Genomic DNA, 21365 nt, shown 5'->3' on the forward strand with positions numbered 1-21365 from the left:
TTACACATCTCCCCGATGTACATGCATCTCTGTCCTCACTGTCTTAGTTGCTGTAGGGGTCCCTGTAGGATAATCACATCAGTGACTGCACTTGTCTTATTTTTGATTTCCATCAATTTAGCCTCGGTGGATAAGGGCTTTATTATTTTTCCTCCGAGTGCAGCTGTGATATTATTGCTGGTTGGTAGTACAACACCTCCCTTTTATTAATAAGAAAATTGACAAATCTTGATACCGCTTTAATCCAATTTCACTTGACAAAAATGTACAAGAAGGTAACAGTTACTAAATCTTGAGCTTAAGGATAGTGTTCATCCCAAAAAGTTTATTGAATTATTCTGCCTGCTATAGAGCCTGTTGCCAACCAACTACGCTTTTTGAGATATGCCCTGTGCTATCTATTTCTGTATTGCGGAACTCTGGTTAGGGTAGAGGGTACAGGTGAGGTTGGATAATCTACAGAATGTGGAACTATGACTTTTTTAAAAAAATTCTGAGTTGTGATTGATGAGCCTTTATCCCATTTGGACAGGTTCAGAACTGGAGGCAGATGATAAATATCAGGGGAAATGACCTACAGTATCAAATTCTTCTTGCCTTTTTTTAAATGTTAAAACTTCATCAAAGTCATGTAGAGAAGCATAGAAACATAGAAAACCTGCAGCACAATACAGGCCCTTCAGCCCACAAAGCTCTGCCAGACATGTCCTTACCTTAGAAATGACTCGGCTTACCCTCTATTTTTCTAAGCTCCATGTATCCATCCAGGAGTCTCTTAAAAGACCCTATCATTTCCACCGCCACCACTGCCGCCAGCAGCCCATTTCACGCACTGGCCACTCTCTGCGTAAAAAACCTTACCCCTGACATCGCCTCTGTACCTACTTCCAAGCACCTTAAAATTATCCCCTCTCATGAAAGCCATTTCAGCCCATGAAAGTTCCTTGAAGCATTGTCACTAAGGTAATTAGCCAAAGTAATGGCATTTTAAATTATGTAATCATCTTTAATGAGTATGAATCACCATTTCTTGCCTCCCCAAGAGAACAATAGTATTTATAGAACCTTCCTCTTCTATGTTTTCACTGCTTTGGAAAAAGGAAAAAATTTAAAATCTCTGAATTTTTCAATAATGTATTTCAGCTTGTTCCATCTATTTTATTTAGAGTCAGAGCCATAGAACACTTCTGCACAGAAATGGGGCGATCTAGTCCCTGCCGAAATATTATTCTGCCTAGCCCCATCGATCTGCACTGAGATCATAGCCCTCTATACCCTCCCATCCATGTATATATCCACATTTCTCCTAACTGTTAAAGTTGAACCCACATCCACCACTCCCACTGTTGGCTCGTTCTACACTCTCACCACTCACTGAGTGAAGAAGGGCCACCTCCTGTTCCCCTTAAACATTGCAATTTTCATCGCTAACCCATAACCTCTAGTTCTAGTCCCATGCAACCTCACTGAAAAACCCAATATATACCCCTCATAATTTTGTATACCTCTGTCAAACCTCCCCTTATTCTCCTGCACTCCAGCCTACTCAATCTTCCCCCAAAACTCAGGTCCTCCAAGTCCTGGTAACATCCATATAAATTTTCCTGTAGGTAGGTGAGCAGAGCTGGACATGATACTCCATAACAGGCCTCACCAACATCATATACAACTTCAAAGTTCGAAGTCCAAAGTAAGTTTATTATCAAAATACATATATGTCACTATGAGATTCATTTTCTTGTAGGCATACTCAGCAAGTCTTTAGAATACTAACTATAACAGTAATAGTAGCTATAACTTCAATATAACATCTGTACTCAATACTTTGATTTATGAAGGCCAATGTACCAGAAGCTCTCTTTCTGATTGCATCTACCTGTGGCACCACTTTCAAGGACTTATGAACCTGTATTCCCAGACCGTCTGTCTAACACTCTCCTCACTGCCCTACCGCGCACTGTGTAAAGGCTGACTTATACTTGTGCGTACAGCCTACCCCGTAGCCCTGATTTTCACTGCTGCGTAGGCTCTACGCCGTAGCGAGCATGCGTTGTTGTGCGCCAAAAAGCTAGTTGGCAGTGGGGTTTCTATGCCACTGTGTTGAGTTTCTTCATGAGAGACATGGACAAGGAAATGCATTTCAAACATTTTCACATGTTGGCAGGTCAATTTGATTCATCTATTTCACATTGGTGTACAGACATGGCGGAGAAGAAGCAACCGGAAATGCGTAGGAGGAAATGAGATGCTACCAAGCCGACCAATCACAGTTGTTGCAGTCTGCATCGCCATGATGCGCAAGTTATTTTTTGGGGAGGTGCACATCACCCTACAGCGTAGGGTACGTGGTACCTACAGTGTAGATGTACAAATGCACAAGTACAAATCAGCCTCAAGTTCTACCCAGGTTTGCCCTCCCAAAGTGCAGCACCTCACACCTGTAAGCTTCAAATTCCATCTGCCATTTTTCAGCCTATTTGCCTGCTTCCACACTAACCAGAGATAAAAACTGGAAAACCACAATCCTCAGCTGCAAAATTTAATGGGAACAATGATGTTCTAATCATCCAGCCTTGGCTTTGGGGAGAACTTGCACACTTCATGCAATTTGACACAATGCTGTAAGCACCCTATTGTCAGGAACGGGGGCCGGATGGACCCAAACGCAGGACACAGACACTGAAGTAGTAGGGGGAGAACAGGATGGGGATGCCATGGCATTTAAGGGTTAATGCAGGCAGGGCTGGATCCAAGAGTTCAGACAAGGCAGGCAGGAAGATCCCACAGTTCGGGGCAGGCAGGCAGGCAGGTTCCTCATGGTGGGTCGCAGGGATCCCGGGCAGGGCCACCTCCCAGGCAGGAGCACAGAGGCCTGGGCCAGTCACGGACACCTGGGCAGGTGTGGGGCACAACCCTTAGGGAGCAATAGGTGGAAAAGGTAGAACCCCCGCCAGGCAGCGGCAGTCCAGCCAGACCCACCCGACAGAAGCAACGGGTAGGAGGGGGCAGAACCCCCACCAGGCAGCAGCAGTCCAGCTGGACCCACCCAACAGAGGCAACAGGTAGGAAGCTGGGTCCAGGGTGAGGAGCAGAACTACAGTGATCCAACAGGTACATTGGTAAAGGGAACCAAAAGCACAGGCAAGACAAAAAAGACAGAACAACAGGACCAGCACACCCAAGAGGAGCAGGAAAAGCCTGACAAATCAGGTAAAACAGGTACAGAGTGAGTTGCAGAGCCAGATGCAGAACAGGCAAAGGGCAGGATATGAAGATTCAGAGCAAACAAACCATATATAGAGCAGGTTAAACCTGCTCCAGAGCAAACAGGATACAAAACAACCACCCACCCAGTCTCTGTCCCACAGCCCCTTATAAGCACCTGCAGCCGAATTGGCCACAGGTGTGCCTCCTTGATCCAGGCTGATCTTAACAGGCTCAAAGGGGCTGGGAGGGACAGCTTCAAGACCCGGAGTCCGGAGCACTCGGACTGGATCGAGACCCGAAACGCGAACTCCAGACCGGACTGGATCCTGACACCTATAGATATTTAGTCAAGCTTTGGTAGCCTTCCTTGCTGTCCACTACCCACCTCTCATCTTGGTGTCATCCACAAATTTGTTGATCCAATTTACTACATTATCATCCAAATCTTTGATAAAGATGACAAACAACAAAGGGCCTAACACCAGGCCCTGTGGTACACCACTAGTTACAGGCCTCCAAAGAGAAGCAACTTTCTACCACTGGCTTCTCCCACAACACCAGTGCCTAATTTGACTTACTACTTGTTGAACTTGCTAAGCTCCATGTACACAACATCCATTATCTTTCTTTCATTAACTTTCCTGGTAACTTCTTGAAAAAAACAACTTTATAAAATTTCATTGTTTTTCTGCCTTTATTCTTGACCTGACACTGAATTTGTCCTCAAATTCACCCTCTTATCTCCATCCATTTTCTAAACTTGTTGGTTAAGGTGATCTGTAGGTACTATATCTTTACTGTAGTCTTTGTTATGCCTTTTACAATTTGTGCTTTCAGGACATACTTCTGAAATCTAAATCTACCCTTGCAAGCCATTCTCCTGTAAAATAAGTGGTAATGTGTTCTCATGATCCAATAATTACATGCAAACTCTCAGAAATAGATGAGATGTTATATATAGTTAAATGTCAAGAACATATCTCAATGCAGGATAATTGCAAGTGTCCAAGGCCTCCTCCCAAAGTTTAGCATCACAACTTTGTTTCTCAATCTCTGCTTCTGTTGCTGTACCTGAATAACACACATAGGATATTTATAACATTAACCACTGATGAACTGCTTGTAATTTATCAGTTACCAAAAGGGCAGAACAGGGCAATTCTACCATGCTAACCATCGAGATAAAAACTGGAAAACCACAATTCTTAGCTGCAAAATCCATGTAAAATTTAATGGGAACAATTATCACCTAATCGTCCAGCTTTGGCTTTGGGAAGAACTTGCATATTTCAAGCAATTTGATACAATTCTGTAAGCACACTATAGATATTCAATCAGACACTGCCAATATCAATGGCTAAGGCGTTTCGGGATTTAGGCCTGGTGCCAATGAAGAAACTGCAATATATTTCTAATTCAGGATAATGGGCAACCCTAATGGGCACTTGTAGGAAATAGAACAGTATTCACCCCCCCCCCACTCCCGCTGATTCTGATTTTTGCCTTGAAAGTGTTGAAAAGATTTTGGAGCCAGATGATGAGTCCATTGCAGAGGGACTTCACTCATTTACTTTAAATACCCACTTCTCTGTGTGTTGTTGAAGGAGGGTTTCCACTTGCAAAATGAGCAACAGTTTGCAATTTCTGAATGTGGTGGTGTTCAACCATGGTTCCTTTGTTTCTTTTATCGTCTTGAGGATTTTCATTACAGCTCTCCTGACAGTAGACAGTATCTTGATTTGAAGACTGTAGTATCTATTGGAAAAGAGTACACAGTCAAGGACTCCTGATGAAGGATTTTGGCCCAAAATGTCAACTGCTTACTCTTTTCCATACATGCTGCCTGACCTGTTCAGTTTCTACAACATCTTGTGTGTTTTGCTTTGGATTTCCAGCAACTGCAGATTTTTTTTTTGTGTGATTTTGAAGACTGCACTACTCTGGGCAAGCTTTGTATTTATTACTGTAAACTTAGACCTATTTGTGAAAATCATTTTAACTGTCTGCTCTTAACAGTTTTTTTTAGCTTCTTCAGCAAAGTCCAAAACATGTTCCTTAGCGACTGTAGGACGACGCTGTAACATGAGTTGTTGCAAACTCAAGGTCATCACAAACATAGCCTGAACCATACAGTATGTTTGCAATGGTTTGGGAGGGTGTGGCTTCCTTCACACTTCTCCACTTCAGTCACACACAATGGAAGAACAATACCTTACTTTACCGGAGCTTTGGTTTTATCAAATGTCATTGTTATGAATACTATGTTCAAGACCTTATCTTTACAACAGCTTCACAAGAGGATGTTTTTCACCTTTGTGTGAATATTTCCACTTGTTTCATAAAGGAGAGATAGTAGCTACCAAATATATGTCTCATGTTCACGGACATTATTGCTATGTCCACTGCCTACTAACAATATTGCTCTTCCTGGAGAGAGCTTCACACTAGGTCACTGTTCTGCAAGTGACAACATCTAAACTGGAGAAACACACGCAAAGTGCCGGAGGAACTCTGCAGGCCAGGCAGCATCTATGGAAAAGAGTACAGTCGACATTTCGGGCTGAATAAAAGCTGAGGAGTAGATTTAAAAGTGGGGGGGGGAGTGGAGAGAGGAACATTCAGGTTGGAGGAACAACACCTTATATTCCGTTTGGGTAGCCTCCAATCTGATGGCATGAACATTGATTTCTCAGACTTCCAGCAATGCCCCCTACACCTCCACCATTTCCCATGCCCTCCTTTTCCCTCTCTCACCCTATCTCCTTGCCTGCAAATTGCCTCGCTCTGGTGCTCCACCCCCTTTTCTTTCTTAAGTGGCCTTCTGTCTCTTTCACCAATCAACTTCCCAGCTCTTTACTTCATCCCTCTCCCTTCAGGTTTCACCTATCACCTTGTGTTTCTCTCTCCCCTCATTTCACCTCTTAAATCTATTCGAGGAGATCTGCAGATGCTGGAAATTCAAGCAACACGCACAAAATGCTGGTGGATTTTGTGTGTGTTACTTTTAAATCTACTCCTCAGCTTTTATTCTCCAATCCTGTCAAAGAGATTCAGCCTGAAGTGTCAACTGTGCTCTTATCCATAGATGCTGCCTGGCCTGCTGAGCTCTGCCAGCATTTTGTGTGTATTGCTCAGATTTCCAGCATCTGCAGATTTTTTCTTGTTTGTGATTGAACGTCTAAACCTGGATGTTTTTCTACATTTGCCTGCATGGTCACATAAGAGAGACAGTGGCCAAGGCATCAGCAGAATTTCTTTCACACAGTGAACAGCACGTGACCCAATGAATTTCTGTCTATTAGAGAGTTTCAAATGTTTCTTTTTAATTTCATCATTTTTCTCTGTCATAGATCTTAGTGTTTCAGCCTGAACAAGACTAAGTACCATGGACCACTTTTAATTTCTCTTCACATTCTCATAATGATATATCTGTCAAGAACCCCCTCTTCCTCAACATTGAGGAACAACACTTAAATTTGAGGAGCAGTACTCATATTTCAATTTAGTCTCCAAAATGATGGTGGCAACATTAATTTCTGCAAATTACGGTAACCTCTCCCTTTTGTTTTCTCCCACTCCTTGTTAATCTTCATCCCTCTTGCTGTTTTGCCCTTTCTCTTTGCTCTCATGACCTTCCCATCATCTCTCCTTCCTCACTCTGCTTCCCCACATCTTTCACTTTATCAGAATCAGTATCAGGTTTATTAGACCATAAGATACAGGAGCAGAACTAGGCCATTTAAGCCCATTGAGTCCGCTCTGCTATTCAATCAGAGGCTGATCCAATTCTTCCAGTCATCCACACTCCCCTGCCTTCTTCCCATATCCTTTGATGCCCTGGGTAATCAAGAACCTATCTATCTCTGCCTTAAATGCACTCAATGACTTGGCCTCCACAGCCACTCGTGGAAACAAATTCCTCAGATTTACCACCTCTGACTAAAGTAATTTCTCCATATCTCTGTTCTAAATGGACAACCTTCAATCTTGAAGTCATGCCCTCTTGTCCTAGACTCTCCTACCATGGGAAATACCTTTGCCATATCTAATCTGTTCAGGCCTTTTAAAATTCTCTGAGAACCCCCCTTATTCTTCTGAACTCCCCCCTTATTCTTCTGAACTCCAGGGAATACAGCCCAGGAGCTGCCAGACATTCCTCATACGGTAACCCTTTTATTCCTGAAATCATTCTCGTGAGTCTTCTTTGAATAGTCTCCAATCTCAGTATGTCCTTTCTAAAATAAGGAGCCAAAAACTGCACACAATACTCTCAGTGTGGTCTCATGAGTGCTTTATAGAGCCTCAACATCACACCACTGCTCTTATATTCTATACCCTTAGAAATGAATGCCAACATTGCATTCACCTTCTTCACCACCAACTCAACCTGAAGGTTAACCTTTATGGTGACCTGCACAAGGACTCCCAAGTCCCTTTGCATTTCTCCATTTTGAATTCTCTCCCCATCTAAATAATAGTCTGCCCATTTATTTCTTCCACTAAAGTGCATGACCATACACTTTCCAACATTGTATTTCATTTGCCACTTCTTTGGCCATTATCCGAAACTATCCAAGTCTCCCTGCAGGCTCGCTGTTTCCTCAACACTACCCGCCCCTCCACCTATCTTTGTAACATCAGCAAACTTAGTCACAAATCCATTAATCCCACAGTCCAAATCATTGACATACATCGTAAAAAGCAGCTGTCCCAACAATGACCCCTGTGGAACTCCACTGGTAACCGGCAGCCAGCCAGAATAGGATCCCTTTATTCCCACTCTCTGTTTTCTGCTGATCAGCCAATGCTCCACCCATGCTAGTAACTTACCTGTAATTCCATGGGCTCATATCTTGCTAAGCAGCCTCATGTGTGGCATCTTGTCAAAGGCCTTCTGAAAATCCAAGTATACCACATCTACTACATCTCCTTTGCCTACCCTGCTTGTAATTTCCTCAAAAAATTGCAGTAGGTTAGTCAGGCAGGATTTTCCTTTTAGCAAATCATGCTGGCTTTGGCCAACTTGTCATGTACCTCCAGGTGCTCTGTAATTCCATCCCTAACAATCAATTCCAACAACTTCCCAACCACTGGTGTCAGGCTAACAGGTCTATAGTTTCCTTTCTTCTGCCTCCCACCCTTCTTAAATAGCAGAATAACATTTACAATTTTCCAGTCATCCTGTACAATGCTAGAATCTATCAATTCTTGAAAGATCGTTGTTAATGCCCCTGTAATCTCTCCAGCTACTTCCTTCAGAACCTGAGGGTGCATTCCATCAGGTCCAGGAAATTTATCCACACTAAGACCATTGAGCTTCCTGAGCACCTTCTCAGTCGTAATTTTCACTGAACAAACTTCACTTCCCTGACACTCTTGAATGTCCAGTATACTGCAGATGTCTTCCACTGTGAAGACTGATGCAAAATATGCGTTCAGTTCCTCTGCCATCTTTGCATCTCTCATTACAATATCTCCAGCATCTATTTCTACTTGTCCTATATCTACCTTCAACTGTTTTTTACCCTTTTATATTTAAAAAAGCTTTTAGTATCTTCTTTGATATTAGTCACCAGCTTCCTTTCATAATTCATCTTTTCCTTCCTAATGACATTCTTAGTTTCCTTCTGCAAGATTTTAAAAGCTCCCCAATCCTCTATCTTCCCACTAGCTCTGGCTTCCTTGTATGCCCTCTCTTTTGATTTAACTTTGGCCCTGACTTCACTTGTCAGCCACGGCAGTGACCTTCTTCCATTTGAAAAGTTCTTCCTATTTGAAATATATCTGTCTTGCACTTCCCTCATTTTTCACAGGAACTCCAGGTATTGCTGCTCTGCTGTCTTTCCTGCTGGTGTCCTTTTACAGTCAACTTTTGCCAGTTCCCCTCTCATGCCATTGTGATTTCCTTTATTCCACTGAAATACAAAAAACATAGGCATTTCGTTTCTCCTTCTCAAATCTCAAAGTGATATCAATCATCTTGTGATCACTGTTCCCTAAGCCTTAACCTTAAGCTCTCTTATCACCTCCAGATCGTTGCACAACACCCAATCCAGCACAGCCGATCCCCCCAGTGGGCTCAACAACAAGCTGTTCTAAAGAGCCATCCCTTAAACATTCAAGATCATCCATTTTATTTCTTATGCTGCGAGCATTCAAATACAACATTTTCAGTCCAGTATTTATTCCTTTCTGTTTTAACTGCACCACGCCTCTATTACCCTGTAACTCATCCCACTGGCTGTGCTTATGCCTCATCTCTTGCCTGTCCTTTCTATCATCTCTGTTGCACGCTATCTCTGATTTATTATCACCGGCATGTGATGTGAAATTTGTAAACTTAGCAGCAGCAGTTCAATACAATACTTAATACAGAAAAGAAAATAAATAAATAAAATAATAATAATAAATAAATCAGTTACAGTATACGTATATTAAATAGATTTAAAAAACATGAAAAAAAAAAGCAGAAATACTGTTCATTATAAAAGCAAAGTTGTGTCCAAGGATTCAATGTCCATATAGGAATCATTGGTAGATGGGAAGAAGCTGTTCCTGAATCGCTGAGTGTGTGCCTTCAGGCTTCTGTACCTCCTACCTGATGGTAACAATGAGAAAAGGACATACCCTGGGTGCTGGAGGTCCTTAATAATGGACACTACCTTTCTGAGACACCACTCCCTAAAGATGTCCTGGGTACTTTGTAGGCTAGTGGCCAAGATGGAGCTGACTAGATTTACAACCTTCTGCAGCTTCTTTTGGTCCTGTGCAGTAGTTTCCACCTCCCCCCGCCCCCATACCAGACAGTGATGCAGCCTGTCAGAATGCTCTCTATGGTATATCTATACAAGTTTTTGAGTGTATTTGTTGACATGCCAAATCTCTTCAAACTCCTAATGAAGTACAGCCATTGTCTTGCTGTCTTCATAACTACTTTGATATGTTGGGACCAGGTTAGATCCTTAGGGATCTTGACATGCAGGAACTCTCCACTTCTGATCCCTCTATGAGGATCGGTATGTGTTTCTTCGCCTTACTGTTCCTGAAGTCCACAATCAGCTCCTTTGTCTCTCTGACATTGAGTGCCAGGTTGTTGCTGTGGCACCACTCCACTAGTTGGCATATCTCGCTCCTGTACACTTTCTCGTCACCACCTGAGACTCTAGCAACAATGGCTGTATCATCAGCAAATTGATAGATGGTACTTGAGCTATGCCTAGCCACACAGTCAAGTGTATATAGAGAGTGGAGCAGTGGGCTAAGCACACACCCCAATGTGCGCCAGGGTTGATCATCATCAAGGAGGACATGTTATCACCAATTCGCACAGATTGTGGCCTTCTGGTTAGGAAGTCAAGGATCCATATGCAGAGGGAGGTACAAAGGCCCAGGTTTTGCAACTTCTCAATCAGGATTGTGGGAATGATGGTATTAAATGCTGAGCTATAGTCGATGAACAGCATCCTGACATAGGTGTTTGTGTTGTCCAGGTTGTCTAAAGCCGTGTGGAGAGTCATTGAGATTGCATCTGTCATTGACCTATTGTGCTGATAGGCAAATTGAAAAGGGTCCAGGTCCTTGCTGAGGCAGGAGTTCAGTCTAGTCACGACCAAACTCCCAAAGCATTTCATCACTGTAGATGTGAATGCTACCGGGCGATAGTCATTAAGGCAGCTCACGTTCTTCTTCTTAGGCACTGGTATAATTGTTGCCTTTTTGAAGCAAGTGGGAACTTCAGTCTGTAGTAGTGAGAGGTTGAAAATGTCCTTGAGTACTCCCGCAGGTTGGTTGGCACAAGTTTTCAGAGTCTTACCAGGTATCCCATCAGGACCTTTCGCCTTGTAAGGGTTCACTCTCTTTAAAGACAGCCTAACATCGGCCCCTGAGACAGATATCACAGGTCATCAGGTGCATCAGGGATCTTCACAGCTGTAATTCTATGCCTTTCAAAGCAGACATAAAAGGCATTGAGTTCATCTGGTAGTGAAGGATCTCTGACATTCATTCTATTGGGTTTCACTTTGTCGGAAGTAATGTCTTGCAGACCCTGCCAGAGTTGTTGTGTATCCAATGTCACCTTCAACCTCATTTGAAATTGTCTCTTCACCCTTGAAATAGCCCTCTACAAATCATACCTGGTTTCCTGGTACAGTCCTGGGCTGCCAGACTTGAATGCCACAGATCTAGCCTTAAGCAGATGACATACCTCCTGGTTCATCCACGGCTTTTGTTTTGGGAATACACAGCAAGTCTTTGTGGGCACACACTCATCTACACAGGTTTTAATGAAGTCAGTAACAACTGCGGAATACTCATCCAGATTCGAGGATGAAATCCTGGATATAGTCCAGTCCACCGATTCAAAGCAGTCCTGTAGGCGCTCCTGTGCTTCCCTTGTCCAAACCTTCTTGGTCCTCACTACTGGTGCTGCAGTCTTCAGTCTCTGCCTATAATCAGGGAGTAGAAGTACAGCCAGGTGATCAGACTTCCCATACTGAGGGCTTGGAATAGCACAGTAGGCATTCTTGATGGTGGTGTAGCAATGGTGCAATGTGTTTTCTCTTCTGGTATTGTAAGTGATCTGTTGATGGTAATTGCTTAGTGATTTTTTTCAGACTGGCCTGGTTAAAATCTCCCAAAATGATGGTGAAGGCGTTAGGGTGCACTGTTTCATGCATGTTGACCCCATTACTCAGATCATCTAAAGCCTGATTGACATTGGCCTGCGGTGGAATGTATACTGCTACTAAAATGACCCTGGAGAATTCCCATGGTAGGTAAAAAGGATGGCAATTAACTGCTAGATATTCCAGGTCTGGTGAGCAGAATTGGGACAGCACTGATATATTTGTGCACCAAGAAGAATTGATCATGAGGTATACTCCTCTACCTCTGCTTCTGAGAGATTCAATAGATCTATCCTGACAGTGTATAGTAAACCTGTTGATCTGATTCGCCGTATCCTCATGCGTGCATCCTATCAAATTCCTTCATCAGCACTTTGCCTCTTCCAATTACCATTTGTCAACTCCTTACATCATTCCTTTCCCTCTCCCAGCTTCTCTACCTCCTCCTCACCTAGATTCCTCTATCACCCATGCCCTTGTTTCCTCCCTCACCTCCAACTTTGTATTCTGCCTCCTGTCCTCTTTCTTTCCAATCCTGAAGAAGGGCCTTAGCCCAAAACCTATGTCAGTGATAACAAACCTGATTCTAATTCTGGTTCACCTTAAATACATGTCCTCTAGCATTAGACATTTCAACCATGGGGAAAAGATACTGACTGTCTATGTTGCCAATGCTTCTCATAATTTTGTCGACATCTATTATATCTCCCTTAAGTTTCTGCTGCTCCTGAGAAAACAACCCTAGTTTGTCCAACTATTTTGTATAGCGAATATCCTCCAATCCAGACTTCCAGACAATCTCATTCTTCCTGGGAAATCTGTTTGGCACCCTGCCCAAAGCCTCCACATCATTCCTATAATGGGGCAACCAGATTGAATGTAATACTCTAAATGTGGCCTAACCAGTATTTTGTAAAGCTGCTACACAATTCACTGTCTAATGCCTCAAATAATAAAGGCAAACATGCCATATGACTTCTTTACCACCCTATCAACTTGTGCAGCCATTTTCAGGGATCTAAGGACTTGGACCCAAAGGTCCCTCTGTATATCAACGCTGTTAATGATCTTCCAATTTATGGTGTTGTTACGAACCCCGTAACTGGGTCACTTACCCGCAAAGATAGAGAGGTCAGTTGAAGTCTGATGGTACTATTTTTAACAGTATTTATTGATAAAATACACAAAAATAATATCAATGCAAACATACATCGTCAATACAAAATCTAAAAGCGCGGGTATAATAATAATAAGAAATAGCTCTAACATTGTCTAGGGGATAATGTATTGTCCGATGGAAATATAAAAGTCACTTTAGTTCATTCAAACTGTAGGCTGCAGCCTTTGGTTGGAGTCAGAGAGAGTTTAAACTTGCCCATTCCTTTTATGAGGTCAATCCTTCGAGAGTCGTTGGGGGCTGAATTTTCCTTTGTTGTTAGCTAAAACTGTTCTTCCATGGCAAGACCCACCAATTCCGAGGCAAGTGGAAAAGGACGCACGTGGGCTTTTCCACCGGCTTTCGCTATTATGCTGTTACAGGGGTTCTAGCGTTTCTTCTGGTGCGTCTGAAGGGCTGTTCCCCAGACCCTCTTTTATCCTGATTCACAGGGTCTCAGATGTCAATCAGGTTGGGATGATGCAATCCCTCCACCAACCCCCCTCGATTCATTGCCTGGGGCTTCGATGAATCGTACAGGATTCAATACACAATTCCATCTCCAAGAGACAATAGCCGTTATCAATGGTTCCGTCTTTTGGAGGCCAGGACACATTTCAAACTCTTTGTGGATTCTGCATGTCTTTCTCTCATTTCCTGGGTCTCCTGAACTGACTTAATAGTGATCGTGCGATTCTCAAAAAGGAGGGGGCTACTTTGTACCCTTCGGCCCCTCAGAGTTGTGGCACATTCGTAACACCCCCTTTCTTCAAAGCGTTTTCACCAGCGGTGAAAACGAAGTAGTACAGTCTTACAGGATTTTAGAATCTAACACAATACAAAAGTTTTTTTTTCTACAGAGTAATACAGTTATACATTCAATTCAGCATCTAAACAGTTAACGATTACAGTGTCACTTCCTTTAATATCTTAACATCTGGTACCTTACTGAAGTCTTGTAGCATCAGACTTCAATTTAATAACCACCTATTTTTATTTCTTTCCTTCAGCAAACAAAAACTAAAGAGTTGTGATCTTAGCTTACGTGTATACTACAAAAGTTCATGCAAATACTAATCTTTATGTTGCTTTCAAACCTAACAGGCAGGCTTCCACGGGGGTTGTCTTTATTATTCACATGCTTTGTCGAAATCCCGTAATACCGGCTTTTGCTATTTAAAAATGGCATCTTAAAAACTCTTGCCTCTTTTCCAGTTAATTCCCACGTGGGGAGCTTGTGCACCCTGGCGAAATTGGCTTTCGTCCACTCCTTCCATAGGAGTTATTTTATCAACAATGTGTTCCAAACTTAGACCATCTGCTGAATTTCCACCCCATTCTTTAATTTTAAGCAAGTTGCTAGTTTTCTCTTCAGGACCCTTCAGGCTATTAGTTTTCAGTTCGAACTCTTTGTTCAAACAGCATTTCTAATTCTGCCTTTTCACACCACACTCTGGAATAACAATAGCGTGTGGGGCCCCGTAACCTTCCAGTTCAACCTGTAAGAGATCCGCAGGCTTTGTGGTACCATGCCATTGTCTCTGTAGCCTGGTTACTGCCTTTGATATCAATCCAGCCTTTAAACTTTCTTCATTCAATTTGGGAACTACATATTTCCCTTTTTCTTCAATAATAATATTCATCTCCCCACTTTTGATCTCCGCATTAACTTTTAACACACCTTTGAGCACAAACACCTGGGAACTCTCACTTCCCACTATTAACCCTTTCTTCCCTGAACCAAGTCTATCTGACCCACAAGGACTGCATTCCTTTTCAACTGAATCAAATACCTCAGACTTTTTCTGAGCTCCATTACTAGGTTCAGTACCATGTACATCCACATCTTGGACACACTCAAACGGGACATTTGCCTCTTCCAGGCTTTCAATACCCATACCCGGTCCAAATTCTAAATTCCCCTGATTCTCCCAGCTACTCTTTGGGCAACTAGGTAAGGGCACCCTTTTCATCTAGGGCTGCCCTCATTTCATTATCGGGAACACCTTTAGAATTTTCAACTTCTTCACACAGTTCTGCCAAACCAGACAGATCATCCATGTCCAACTCTGGACCTTTTAACAGCTCTATTTGTTTCTCATCTTTATTTTCTGCCTCTAGAACTTTTCTCCTCGCTAAGGGCAGGTCTACCTCCTCTCCCTTACTCTCTTTCTCCTCGTTTTACCACCCTCTAAACCCTCGTGGTACAGGGTCGGAAAAAACGTCTCGGCCAAATCGACACTGGCTGGATTTAAACTGCTCCCTTTCTCAGCTGCCTTTCTCGACATGCTGCCAGTGATCGCGCATGCGGGATAGATCTTGGAATCTCGGGGTGGGGCTGCAACACTCACCAGCCGGCTCGTCGGCGTCATTGCTGACCAAACCTTACCACCGGCTAAATCATTACCAAGAAGGACGTCCGCGTCAGTTCTCGGGAATTCTGATCACACCCCTATTTCAACTGGTCCAGACACCAGCTCACAATCCATAATGATCCTATGCAAGGACACCATTTCCGTCCCTTTTCCTATTTCTTTCACAGCTACCATTCCCATCTTGCGACCAAAATCTAGTACCTTACTGCTGATCAATGATAGTTCAGCCCCCGTGTCTCTCCAGATCCGTACTGGAACTGGTGTGTCTCCCTCTCTCACAGACATGGTTCCGTTTGACATACAAGTCTCAGACCCTTCTCGTACTCTGTCTAGCCGGGGCTCTCTTGTCGATTTACTGATTACCACAGCACACCCGATAGGGACTGCTGCTTTCCCTTTTCCTGTCTCTTTCCTCAGAGCAAAGCACCTAGATGCAATATACCCCCCCTTTCCACAATTAAAACAGGTCAAGCCCGGAAATCTCTGGCCATCTTGCCTCTCCCCCTCAATCTTACCACTAGCTCCCACTGAGACCTCTGCCTCAGCCGGCGGGCTTTATCATTCCCACGGTCTCTCTGGGAACTTTTATTCGAGGAAAACTTTCTCTTGTGGGTTAGGGCATATTCATCTGCGAACCTAGCAAATTCTGAGATGGACTTATTTGGCTTCTCATTCAAATACATCTGGATATCCTCCAAAACACAACCTTTAAATTCCTCAATCAGAATTAACTCCCTGAGATGCCAATAATCCTCGTCCACTAATTCCGCTGTACACCAACGGTCCAAGAGCACACCCTTCTCATAGGCAAACTCGGTATACGTCTGATTCCACCCTTTCTTTAATTTCTTTAAATACGCTTGAGGTACTAACTCTTAATGCTGGAGAATGGCCGCCTTTATTTTGTCATAACTCTCCTTCTCTTCCTCCTCCATGGACAACGCCGTATATGCTCGTTGTGCCTTCTCTTTTAACACACTTTGTAACAACGTCACCCACTGCTCTTTGGGCCACTTCTGATTCACTGCCACCTTTTCAAAAAGCAAGAAATAACTATCAACATCCATCTCCTCGAACAGAGGTACTAACCTCAACTCCCGACTAACATTAAACCACTCCTCTTGGTCTGACCCTTGATCTTTTCGCCCTTGCCTTAACTTCTCCATCTCCAAGTCCTGTTTCCTCTGTTTCTCTGTTCCTCTGTTTCCTCTGGTCCTCATGTTTCTCTGCCTCCTTCTCCTTCTCGGCCCTCTCTTTCTCTTTCTCAGCTGCTTCCAGCTGCTTTAACTTAATTGCATGTTCCAACCTTAATTTCTCCAACTCTAACTGAGCCGTCCCACTAGCTGGTACCTTTCCCAGGGATATTTTCCAATAGCTCAGCTGCAAACACATTCTTCCCAATATAATACTGAGTTATTGCCCTTCGGACCTCCTGCTTTTTCATGGACAACCTCACCTCTGTGAGGTTTAGCCCTTTTGCCAGATCTATCAAGTCCGATTTGGTGGCTGCCTCTAGCGCCTCTAGAGTCGGGTTTTCTATAAATTCATCCACGTCCATCTTTGCTGGTTTCCCGTCTGGCTACCCGCGTAACCAGATCCAAGTTTGGACTTACAAGCCCGATTCACTGGCCTCCCAATTTGGTGTCAAATCCCGAGATGAGAACCCCAATTGTTATGTACTCCGTAACTGGGTCACTTACCAGCAACGATAGAGAGGTCCGTTGAAGTCTGATGGTACTATTTTTAACAGTATTCATTGATAAAATACACAAAAATAATATCAATGCAAACATACAAATAATATACATCATCAATACTAAATCTAAAAGCATGGGTATAATAATAATCAATAAGAAATAGCTCTATTGTTGTCTAGGGGTTAATGTATTGTCTGATGGAAATATAAAAGTCACTTTAGTTCATTCAAACTGCAGGCTGCAGCCTTTGGTTGGAGTCAAGAGAGAGAGTTAAACTTGCCCATTCCTTTTATGAGGTCAATCCTTCGAGAGTCGTTGGGGGCTGAATTTTCCTTTGTTGTTAGCTAAAACTGTTCTTCCGTGGCAAGACCCACCAATTCTGAGGCAAATGGAAAAGGAAGCACGTGGGCTGTTTGCACCGGCTTTCGCTATTACGCTGTTACAGGAGTTCTAGCGTTTCTTCTGGTGCGTCTGAAGGGCTGTTCCCCAGACCCTCTTTTATCCTGATTCACTGGGTCTCAGATGTCAATCAGGTTGGGATGCCCCATGCCTGGGGCTTTGATGAATCGTACAGTATTCAATACACAATTCCGTCTCCAAGAGACAATAGCCGTTATCATTGGTTCTGCCTTTCGGAGGCCAGGACACATTCCAAGCTCTTTGTGGATTCTGCATGTCCTTCTCTCATTTCCTGGGTCTCCTGAACTGACTTAATAGTGATCGTGCGATTCTAAAAAATTCTAAAACTTTGTACCCTTCGGCCCCTCAGAGTTGTGGCACATTCGTAACAGTGTATATTCACTCTACATTGCAGCTCCCAAAGTGCAATACTTCACACTTGCCTAGGTTAAACTCTGCCTTCAATGCTTAAAGTTCAAGGGAAACTTATTATGAAAATACTTACATGTCACCATGCACGACCTTCATATTTATTTTCTCACAGGCATTTACAGGAAAGTAAAAAATCAATGGAATTTCTGAAAATCTGTACATGAGCAATGACTGACAAACCAATGTGCGAACAAGTCAAGTTTTACAAATAAAAATAAATACATAAGTAACTAAATAATTCTGAGATTATGAGTTGTAGAGACTTTGAAAGTGAGTCCTTAGGTTATGAAATCAATTCAGAGTTGAGGTGACAGTGTGGCTCAAAGGGGCAGATTATATTGAGATCACAGCAAGTAAATGTAGAGGACTATAATATTTCTACAGTAATCAAATAGATGGAATTATAATTGATAAAGACCAAAAGCCCATAAGATTATGCCATTATGCAGAATTATGCCATTTGGCACTTTGAGTCTGCTCCACCATCCAATTTTCCTCTCAGCCCCAATCTCCTGCCTTCTCCCCATACCCCTTCATCCTCTGACCAACCAAGAATCTATAAACCTCTGCCATAAATATACATAAAGACAGCCTTCACTGTTGCCCGTGGCAAAGAATTCCACACATTCACCACTCCCTGGCTAGAGGAATTCATCCTCATTTCCATTCTAAATGGATGCCACTCTATTCTGAGTCTTCTGGTCCTAGACTCTCCCACTCCTAGGAAACATTCTCTCCACATCCACTCTATCAAGGCCTTTCACCATTCGATAGGTTTGAATTAGGTCATCCTCATTCTTCTGAATTCCAGTGAATACGGGCCCAGAGCCTTCAAACGCTCTTCATATGACAAGCCATTCAATCCTGGAATCATTTTTGTGAACCTCTTTCGAATCCAATCCAGTTTCAGTACATCACTTCTATGATAAGGAGCCTAAAAAGGCTTGCAAAACTCCAAGTGAGGCCTCACCAGTGCTTTATGAAGTCTCAGCATTACATCCTGGCTTTTATATTCTAGCCCTCTTGAAATGAATGCTAACATCACATTACTTTCCTCACCACAGTCTGATCCTGTAAATTAACCTTCAGAGAATCCTGTACAAGGACTCCAAAGTCCCTTTGCATCTCAGTTTTCATATTTTCTCTCCATTTAGAAAATAATCAACCCTTTCATTTCTTCTACCAAAGTGCATGACCATACACTTCTGACACTGTAGTCCATCTGCCACATCTTTGCCCATTCTCCTGTCTAAGTCCTTCTGTAGTCTCTCTATTTCCTCAAAACTACCTGCCCCTTTATTTATATTGTCTGCAAACTTTGCAACAAAGCCATCAATTCCATTATCCAGATAATTTTCATATAATGTGAAAAGAATCCGTCCCAACACAGAACCCTGTGGAACACCAGTAGTCACCAGAAGCCAAACTGGAAGGGTTCCCTTTATTCCCACTCTTTGCCTCCTGCCAATCAACCACTGCTTTTATCCATGCTAGAATCTTTCCTGTAATACCACGTACTCGTAGCTTGTTAAGCAGCCTCAAAGGTCTTCTGAAAATCCAAGTACACAACATCCACCGATTCTCCTTTGTCTATCCTGCTTGTTATTTCTTCAAAGAGTTCTAACAGATTTGTCAGGCAAGATTTTCCCTTGAGGAGACCTTGCTGACTTCAGATTTTATCCTGTGGCTTCAAGTATCCTGAGAACTCATTCTTAATAGACTCCAACCACTAAGGTCAGACTAATTGGCTGATAAATTCCTTTCTTCTGCCACTGTCCCTTCTTGAAGAGCGGAGTGACATTTGCAATTTTCCAGTCTTCCAGAACCATTCTGGAACTTAGTGATGCTCCTGCAATCTCGTCACCCACCTCTTTCAGACCCTGGGGTATAGTCCATCTAGTCTAGGTGATTTATCCACCATCAGACCTTTCAGTTTCCCAAGAACCTTCTCCCTCATAATGGTACCTTCACACACTGACAGCTGGAAATTCCACCATACTGCTAGTGTTTTCCACAGTGAAGACCCAATATCCACTTTCACCTCTCTTTTACACTTAATGTATCTGAAGAAACTTCTGGCATCCTCTTTAATATTAATGGCTAGTATTTTCATATTCCATCTTTTCCTTCTTAATTATTTTTTTAATTGCCTTCTATTGCTTTTTAAAAACTTCCCTATCCTATAACTTCCATCATTTTTGCTCTATTATTTGCCCTCTGTTTGGCTTTTATGTTGCCTTTTTCTTCCCTTCTTAGTCACAGTTGTGTGTTCTTGGTTTAGAATAGTTCTTCCTCTTTGAGATGTATATTTCTCCTGTTGTAACTTGTAGACCGCATCCTTACTACTGTCTGGGGGTCTTTTTACCCTTGCAGTTTCTCAGCTCTACCCACAATGATTCAACACCTTCTGACCTTATATCACCTCTTTTTAATGATTTGATTTCATTTTTTACCAAAAGAGCAACACCGCCCTCTCTGTTTTCCTGTTTGTCTTCCCACGAGGATATTACTCTCTCTCCAGTTCAGGTGCAAGTAGTCCCATCAGTACAGGCTTCATCTTCCCTGGAAGAGAACCAAGTGATCCAAGTACCTAAACCCTCCCTCCTACACCATCTCCTTAGCCATGTATTAAACTGATAATCTTCCTAGTTCTGGCCTCACTAGCATGTGGCACATGTTGCAGTTCTGAGATCACAACCCTGGATGTCTTGCCCTTTAACTTAGCACTAACTCACCGAACTCCCTATGCAGAACCTCATCACTTATCCTACTCGTGTCAGTAGTCCATACATGAACAACCTCTGGCTGATTACTCTTTGACTTAAGAATGCTCAGGGCTTGATCCGAGATGTCTCGGGCCCTGGCAACTGGGAGGCAACGTGTCATCCAGGAATCTCATTCTCGCCGACAAAACCTCCGGTCCGTTCCTCTAACGAATCGCCTATCACCATGACGTGGCATCCCCACCCCCCTTCCCTTCTGACTCACGGATAGAATGGTATGATATAAAAACACAGGAGTTAATTGTTCAAGTGATATATTATTTAAGCACAACTGAAGAGGAATTGCAAAAGTGCTTCAGAGTTAATTCAGGGAAATTTTCGAGTTATAGTCAACCACACAGAAACAGGCCTTTTGGCCCCTCTAGTTGTCTACAACAGAGTTTTCAAATTGCTTTTATACAATAAATTAGAAAGTGAGGTGTCAGAATGCTGAAGGTGTTTAAATAACAGTTAAATCATTTTGACTTTGATTTATAATAAGGCAAAGCTGAACAACAAAAAAAGGCCTGAAATTGTTTTACTATGAAAGTAAGCTGTGGCTCATTATAGGTGAAATAGCTCAAAATTACTAAAATGTATCTGAACAGAATAGGTAATTTGTAGGCAGTAGAAAGATAGGACAGAGCCATCTTCACTTTGCTTTTACCATATTTCCATAAATTCAATCTGTTACATCTGTTATTTGAGCC

The 21365-nt window shown here is 42.7% G+C and overlaps 1 protein-coding gene across 1 annotated transcript in view; it reads right to left on the reverse strand.

The window, feature by feature from the left end:
• The window catches only part of LOC132390910 (uncharacterized), a 216221-nt gene that overhangs the window by 114212 nt on the left and 80644 nt on the right, over positions 1-21365 (reverse strand). The window lies entirely within an intron of this gene.

This window comes from Hypanus sabinus, chromosome 3 (genome assembly GCF_030144855.1).
Source record: "Hypanus sabinus isolate sHypSab1 chromosome 3, sHypSab1.hap1, whole genome shotgun sequence".
Classification (NCBI taxonomy): domain Eukaryota; kingdom Metazoa; phylum Chordata; class Chondrichthyes; order Myliobatiformes; family Dasyatidae; genus Hypanus; species Hypanus sabinus.